This window comes from Hevea brasiliensis, chromosome 8, assembly GCF_030052815.1.
Source record: "Hevea brasiliensis isolate MT/VB/25A 57/8 chromosome 8, ASM3005281v1, whole genome shotgun sequence".
Classification (NCBI taxonomy): domain Eukaryota; kingdom Viridiplantae; phylum Streptophyta; class Magnoliopsida; order Malpighiales; family Euphorbiaceae; genus Hevea; species Hevea brasiliensis.
In genome coordinates, this window is record NC_079500.1 from 8,897,123 (window position 1) to 8,904,006 (window position 6,884).

At 34.9% G+C, this 6,884-nt stretch overlaps 1 long non-coding RNA gene across 1 annotated transcript; it reads left to right on the forward strand.

Annotated features, from left to right (window-relative positions):
* Positions 1 to 928: 928 nt before the first annotated feature.
* LOC131182476 (uncharacterized) lies at positions 929 to 5,887 on the forward strand. Its single transcript, XR_009150787.1, has 3 exons — positions 929 to 1,467; positions 5,153 to 5,310; positions 5,758 to 5,887. It is a non-coding gene; the product is annotated as an uncharacterized LOC131182476 (long non-coding RNA).
* Positions 5,888 to 6,884: the final 997 nt, after the last annotated feature.

Consider the following 6,884-nt stretch of genomic DNA (forward strand, 5'->3'; position numbering starts at 1 on the left):
CTTAAAACATCCCTAAACCGCTTCCAAAACGTCCTTCAAACTGTCTTGAACAGTTCTTTTTCGAACCGCCTTTCAAACCGTTTTAAACCAGATCTCAAACCGAAACCGGCGGTTCAGGAACCGTCTTCCAAACTGTCCCCTGGCGGTTTGGTTCAGGTTCATGATTTCATTGAACCTAAATCAGTGGTTCAGGAACCATAATTGGCTAAATCAGTGGTTCAGGAACCATAATTGGCGGTTCCTGAACCGTGGCCACCCCTAGAATAATATAGAAAAGAATAATACATAAGAAAAACAAAAAAAAAAGGTAAAAGAACAAAGAAGATAGATCTGAATGTTGTTAATAAAAACTTGATTCCAGACAATGATACAAGATAATCGCTGGAATTTGGAGTTGCAGCAAAGTGAGAACAGAGAGATAGGCTAAAGAAGGGGTTGCCGGAGATGTGGGTATAAGCACTGCGCAGACAAAGACTAGATGAGCCTTCAAAAATATTCAGACTCAAGTTGTCTTCTTCGGCCTAAACTCGAATGGATTAAAATTCATTGGACTTGGAGAAGGTTATCATTGAGCAATCAATAGAGGAAAGGAAAACAAAAAAAAGGTTCATAACTAGGGGTGTAATGGAACCAAGCCGAGCCAAGCTTTAACTTGTTTAGGCTTGGCTTGAAAGTATATGTTTCAAGTTCGAGCTCGATTTAAGCTTTGATATTAGAACTAGAGCTCAACTCATTTAAAATCTATTAAAATCGAGTTCGATTCGAGCTCGGTTTGCTTTAAGCTCGTTTACATAATAAACGAGCCAAGCTCTAGGAGATTTTTACCATACTAGTGTTAAGCGGGAACAAAGTTACGAAAATAGGGTGACACAGCATTAATTTACCCAAAAGGGTGTGAATCTTTCACGTTGGACAAACGGGGCGCAAGTCATATTAGCGTTCAGAAACAGGACACTAGCCATAGTAGCGTGCAGAGGGGTGTGCAGAGCCATTTGCAGAGATTCTCTGCAAGTGGTCATGTCAGCCAGTCGAGACACCGTTCAAAATGGCGTGCAGAGCTCGAGATGCCATTCATAATGGCATGTGCATTGTCATCTCACATCGGCATGGATTTGAGTAGAACTTGAGCAGAATGTGGGGTGTGAGTTATATTAGCGTCCGAGTTGGGACGCTATTACAAGTAGCATCCAGAGTTCATTAAAATTTCAAATCCCCCCGCTACCTTCATTTATCGTTCTCACTAACCCTCAAACACTCATTTACTGTGATCCTCTCATCCCTCTCTTCTCCATTGTTGTGGACCATTGTGTTGCTCGTTGAACTAGGTGGTGGAGCCAGCTTCTGCTCGATGGACCAGCAACCAGAAGAGGATCTCCAGTGGTGGACCAGCAAGGAAAAAAGGTTGTCTTTGTTTGTGGTGGAAAAAGCTAAGTGAAAAGTTAAAGAGGTGATTTTTGTTGTGAAAAGGTACGTATGTTCATTATTGAAGAAAATAAACATGTATTATATTTATATGTTTGAGTGTTTACATATGTTTATTTTTGTATAAAGTTGATAAAATTTTTGTTTAAATATGCATGCATGTCTGTCTTATTGTGTAGGTTTTATATATATATATATATATATATATATATATATATATATATATAGACTGTAGGGTAATATTTCTATGCATTAGAGTAAAAAAGAGTGATTTATTGATAATATTTTCATATGAATTTATTGAGTAATATTTGTTTCATTGTTGTAATATTTGACTAGTCTATAGGTTACCCGAAAAATGATAGGAAATAATTTTAATAATATAAAAAAATAGATATATGTGTTTATATAAAATAAATATAGTAATAGTATAATACTTTTATAATTAGTCAAAGTTATTAAAAATAGAAAATATATAATACTAAAGAATGTTGAGAAAATATAATACAAATTTATAATATTAAGATAAAATTTTAAAAAATTAAAAATGTAAGTTATGGATGAAAATAAATTTAATCGAAATTAGAAATCTAAGTTTAATAGAAAAAAGTTATTTAAATCTAAAATAGGTTAAGGGGCGAAAATATAATAAAAATTATTATATGTATATGTATATGCATATAATAAATATAGTAATTAAATAATACTTTGAAAAATAGTAAAAGTTATTGAAAAAAGGAAACAATTTAATGGGAAATTTGGTTTATAATATATTATACTAAATAATGAAATAAAAAAAATAAAATAATATTATATAATTAATATAAGATGAAAATAAAAGAAAAGATTATAAATAAATGGCCGAAAATAAAGTTTATATTAATTAAAATGTAATATTTGTAAAAAAAAATAAATTATGGCCGAAAATAAGTTGTATATTTATTAAATTCTAAGTTTCGTATAATATTTTAATAAGTTAAATAAAAATAATTGAATACTTATGGTAAACCCGACCAGATCTGAGAATTTGGAGTTGTAATATGAAATCAAATCGGATATTCATCCGGTTTGGTTTATTTTTTTTTCCAATTAAGTTAATTGAATGCTTGTGGTGAAGCCGATTGTTTATACGGGCAGTTACAGCGATTCTAACTAGCTCCGAAAATTTTGAGTTTTAATCTTAAATCGAACCGGATGGATTAATTTAAATATTTTTTCCAACAAATATAATTGAATGCTTATGGTAAAACCAACTGTTTATGCGGGTAGTTGTAGCAATTCTAGCCGATTCTGAAAATTTCAAGTTTTAATCTTAAATCAAATCTAATCGAACAGAATCGGTAATTTAAAATTATTTTTTTCCAACAAATATAATTGAATGCTTGTGGTGAAACCAACTGTCTATGCGGGTAGTTGTAGCGATTCTAACCAATTTTGAAAATTCCTAGTTTTAATCTTAAATCGAACCATATCGGTTAATTTACATAAATTTTTTTCTAACCAATATAATTGAATGCTTGTGGTAAAGCCAACTGTTTATACGGGTAGTTGTAGCAATTCTAACCAGTTCTGAAAATTTCGAGTTTTAATCTTAAATCGAACTGGATCATTTAATTTAAAATTATTTTTTTCTAACAAATATAATTGAATGCTTGTGGTGAAGCCGACTGTTTATGCATGTAGTTGTAGTGATTCTAACCAATTCTGAAAATTTCTAGTTTTAATCTTAAATCGAACCAGATCGAACTGGGTTGGTTAATTTAAATATTTTTTTTCCAACAAATATAATTGAATGCTTGTGATGAAGTCGAATGTCTATGCAGGTAATTGTGGCGATTCTAACCGGCTTTGAAAATTCAGAGTTTTAATCTTAAATCGAACCTAATCGGTTAATTTAAAATTATTTTTTTTCCAACAAATATAGTTGAATGCTTATGGTGAAGCCAACTGTTTATGTAACACCCTCACCATAAGCAGTCCGTACATTTTACTGTTCCGACGACTAATGTCTATTCGGACAGTCAAAATGTCTAGAACTACACCTAAACTATAGTGAGGAGGCATAAATTGAAGAAATAAATATAAAAAAATATAAGAAAAATTTAGAGAATTTATTAATTAGTATAAAATAATAAAAATAACCCGATATGCACTATGGAGGGCATTTTGGTCATTTCACCTCTAGAGGTGAATTTTGACCTAAATGTCAAATTAAAAATTTGAGAAATAAAATAATTAACATAAATTTATTTTTGTGAATTTGAATTAGGGAAATGAGAAGAGAAAAGAAAAGAAAAGAAAGGAAAATTAAAAAAAAAAAGAAAAGAAAAGAAAAGAAAAGGAAGGCTTATGAAAAATTTAAATTTAAGTACACACACATATATATATATATATATATATATATATATATATATATATATATATATATATATATATATATATATATATAGATATATATCTATATATATATAGATATATATCTATATATATATATATATAGCCATAAGAGACAAAAGCCACCAAACACCATCTTCTTCTCCACTCTTTCTCTCTCTCTCCCTCATATTGCCGCCCACCCTTGGTCCCTCATTTCCACCATTGTCATTCAAGCTCCAAGCTTGATTTCCACCCCATTTCCTCACTAAAACCTTTAGCACCCTTCACAAAAAATACTCCACACGCCATAAGGAAGCTATAGACACTCATAGGAAGCAAGAAAATTGAAGTTTGGGAAGCTCAAGTAAGGTTAGTGCACTAATCCCTCTTTTTCTCTTTATTAAACATGAAAAGCATGTTTAGCCAAGTATAAATGTAACACCCCTAATTTTTAAATTTATTATTTTTGGGCAAATAATGATGTTTTAATTTTATTTAAATTTTAGAAAATTATTTGAGATTTTTTAGATTTTCGAAATCGGGTTTGATTTCCCGAAAATATAAAACTTTGATGATTTTTAAAAATTAATTTAAAGACCACGTGGCAAAACTAAAAATATATTTGGAGTCTACAAATTTTTCTGAGTTTTCTAGAATTTTTTTCAGAATTTTTGGGCCTCGTTTTCGGTCCCAGGGCAAAGTAAAAAATTCAAAATTTTATATTCTGAATCGAACCGGCCGAATCGAACCGGACTGGATCAGACCGATCGAATCGGACCGGCCTTTCTTCTTCCTTCTTCTTCTCCCCGCGCGCGTCCCGACCTTCCTCTCTTTCTCTCCCGTTTTCTCTCTCCTCACCACCAGCCCGGACCACCTCCCCGCCACCCGGCCGCCGATGCAACCCCAGCCCACTCACCGGCCACCGCTGCAGCGCCAAGAGTCGCGACGGCGCGGCGCGCGCACGATCTTTTGCTTTCTCGGCCAAAATTCGGTCGATCCAACCACCAATCGGACCGGGTCTTGTGTCTAAATCCATCTACTCGTCGAGAGCTTTCCATAGACACCAAAAACACAGAAATCCATTAAGCGGTTTGTCCAATTTTTGCCCGGGAAGTTTTAGCCCATTTTGACTTTTGGGCTAGATTTCTCGCAAACCGTGAACCCCACGAGAAAACCAAGAGTACCAGAGCGCTCCACTCGTCGAGAGCTTCGCAGCAATATAAATTTCGAAATTTTTAGACACCATTTTTCGGTGGGTCCCACGGAACTTCGCAGTATTTTTCCGAGCATTCAATGAGCTTAGAAAATTTCGTAAAAATTTTATACTAACTCCCGTGTTGTGGGCTTCGTGTAGGTATCTTCCATTCGCGGAAATTCGACAATTGTCCAGGTTTGTGAATTTCCGGCCAGACAGACCAGCTACTGAAAAAGTCTCCAAATTGGATCGAGGTTTTGGCTACCCCACTATTTTCAAACGTCCCGAGCACGTCCCCGGAGTCGAAATTGGCAAAGGTAAACCCAAACTTTACTTTTTCGTAATTTTCTAGTGCTTAAATGGGATTAAAAATCCATAAAATATTCGTGGTAGCTCAGAAAATTATGATTCTTTTTGCAATAGCCTAGTAATATTGCTAAGGACCATGGGGCAAAGTTTTAGAATTTTTAGAGCTTGTTTGGGTAGTTTTTGCAAAAAGAGTCAATTATAAGGACTAAATTGAAATTTTACATATTGTGATGGATGACTGTTTGGATGGGCCCAGGAGGGGCTGTGTGATGTGATTGAGTTGTGGATATACGGATTGTGAATATAGAAGTATGTTTTGAGCCCTTTTGCAGGTTGGGTAGGTCCTAGGTATAGGGGAGACTCTGCCGGATTTTCGGCATGACTTAGGACGTATTTGGTCTTTTCTTAGTTTGTATTGAATCAATTGTATTAAATAATTGTAATATAATTGTCAGGTGAGCCGGGACAGCCTTCTTCCTCCGCCCAGCCACCACAGTGACCGCTGTCAAGTCTGTGAGTAAAATATTAATTTTAATTGTAATTTCGATATTATTATATGTTCAAGCATGCCCATGCATCACTTATATGTATATATCTATGTAGTTAAACTCTAGACACGTTTTATGTTACATTCACATCTGTGAAAGTGCCATGTTTATTGTTGTGGTAATTTGGAGCAGTGTGCATGCTTTGGCGTGTGTGTGATGTGGTGTGGACTATGAATAGGACGGGTAGACACGGCTTGAGATCTTCGCTGGGACCCGATCCTTCGGGGTAGACGCTGCTTGAGTTCTTCGCTGGGACCCCGATTTGGTTATTTAAGTGGAAGTCCGAGCTGAGTTCTTTGCTGGCACAGGTTGGATTAAGAGAGCTGTATAGGGGATCAGCTCCCATATATTATGATTGATATTACTGGGTGTGTGAGTGCTCCAAATTACCTTTTTGATGTTATAGTGTGAAATTATTGCTGATGTTGCATTTCACTCTACAGGGTGCATTAGTTTTAGATAGTTATAGAGATTATGGTTAAAATTGATATTTTACTCTCTGAGTCGAACGTTCACTCCTGTTCAATATTTTTCCAGGCCACAGGAGGATATTTTTGAGGTTAACCTGCTTTTCTCCCTCGCAGGTCGTCTATTCATGTTTGTGTAATTCTATAAACTTCTAGAATTTCTACATGTGTTAGAAGTATTTATTTGATTTGGGTCTGTAATATTATTACCATGTTGGACCTGTAAAATTTTTATTATATGCATGTTTGATGGACTGGATGAGGGAGCTGAGCTCCCATTTATTTTTATGTTGATATGAGTATGTGAAGGGTGAGCTGAGCTCCCCAATTGATTAGTTATTGTGTTTACAGGTCGGGTGAGTCAAAAACTCCCCGTTGAAAGGTCTGTTTTATGGTCGGACTCTGTCCAGTTGTTTTCTTGAAATTGGGCCCAAATGGGCCTTAGAGTTGGATTGAGTAATAGTTAGGCTTACTACGGGCCTCGGGGGCTTTAGGCTGGCCCAGGTCCTAGTGCCGGTCCGACCCATAGGTTGGGTCGTGACAATAAATATCATGAAAATGAAAAGA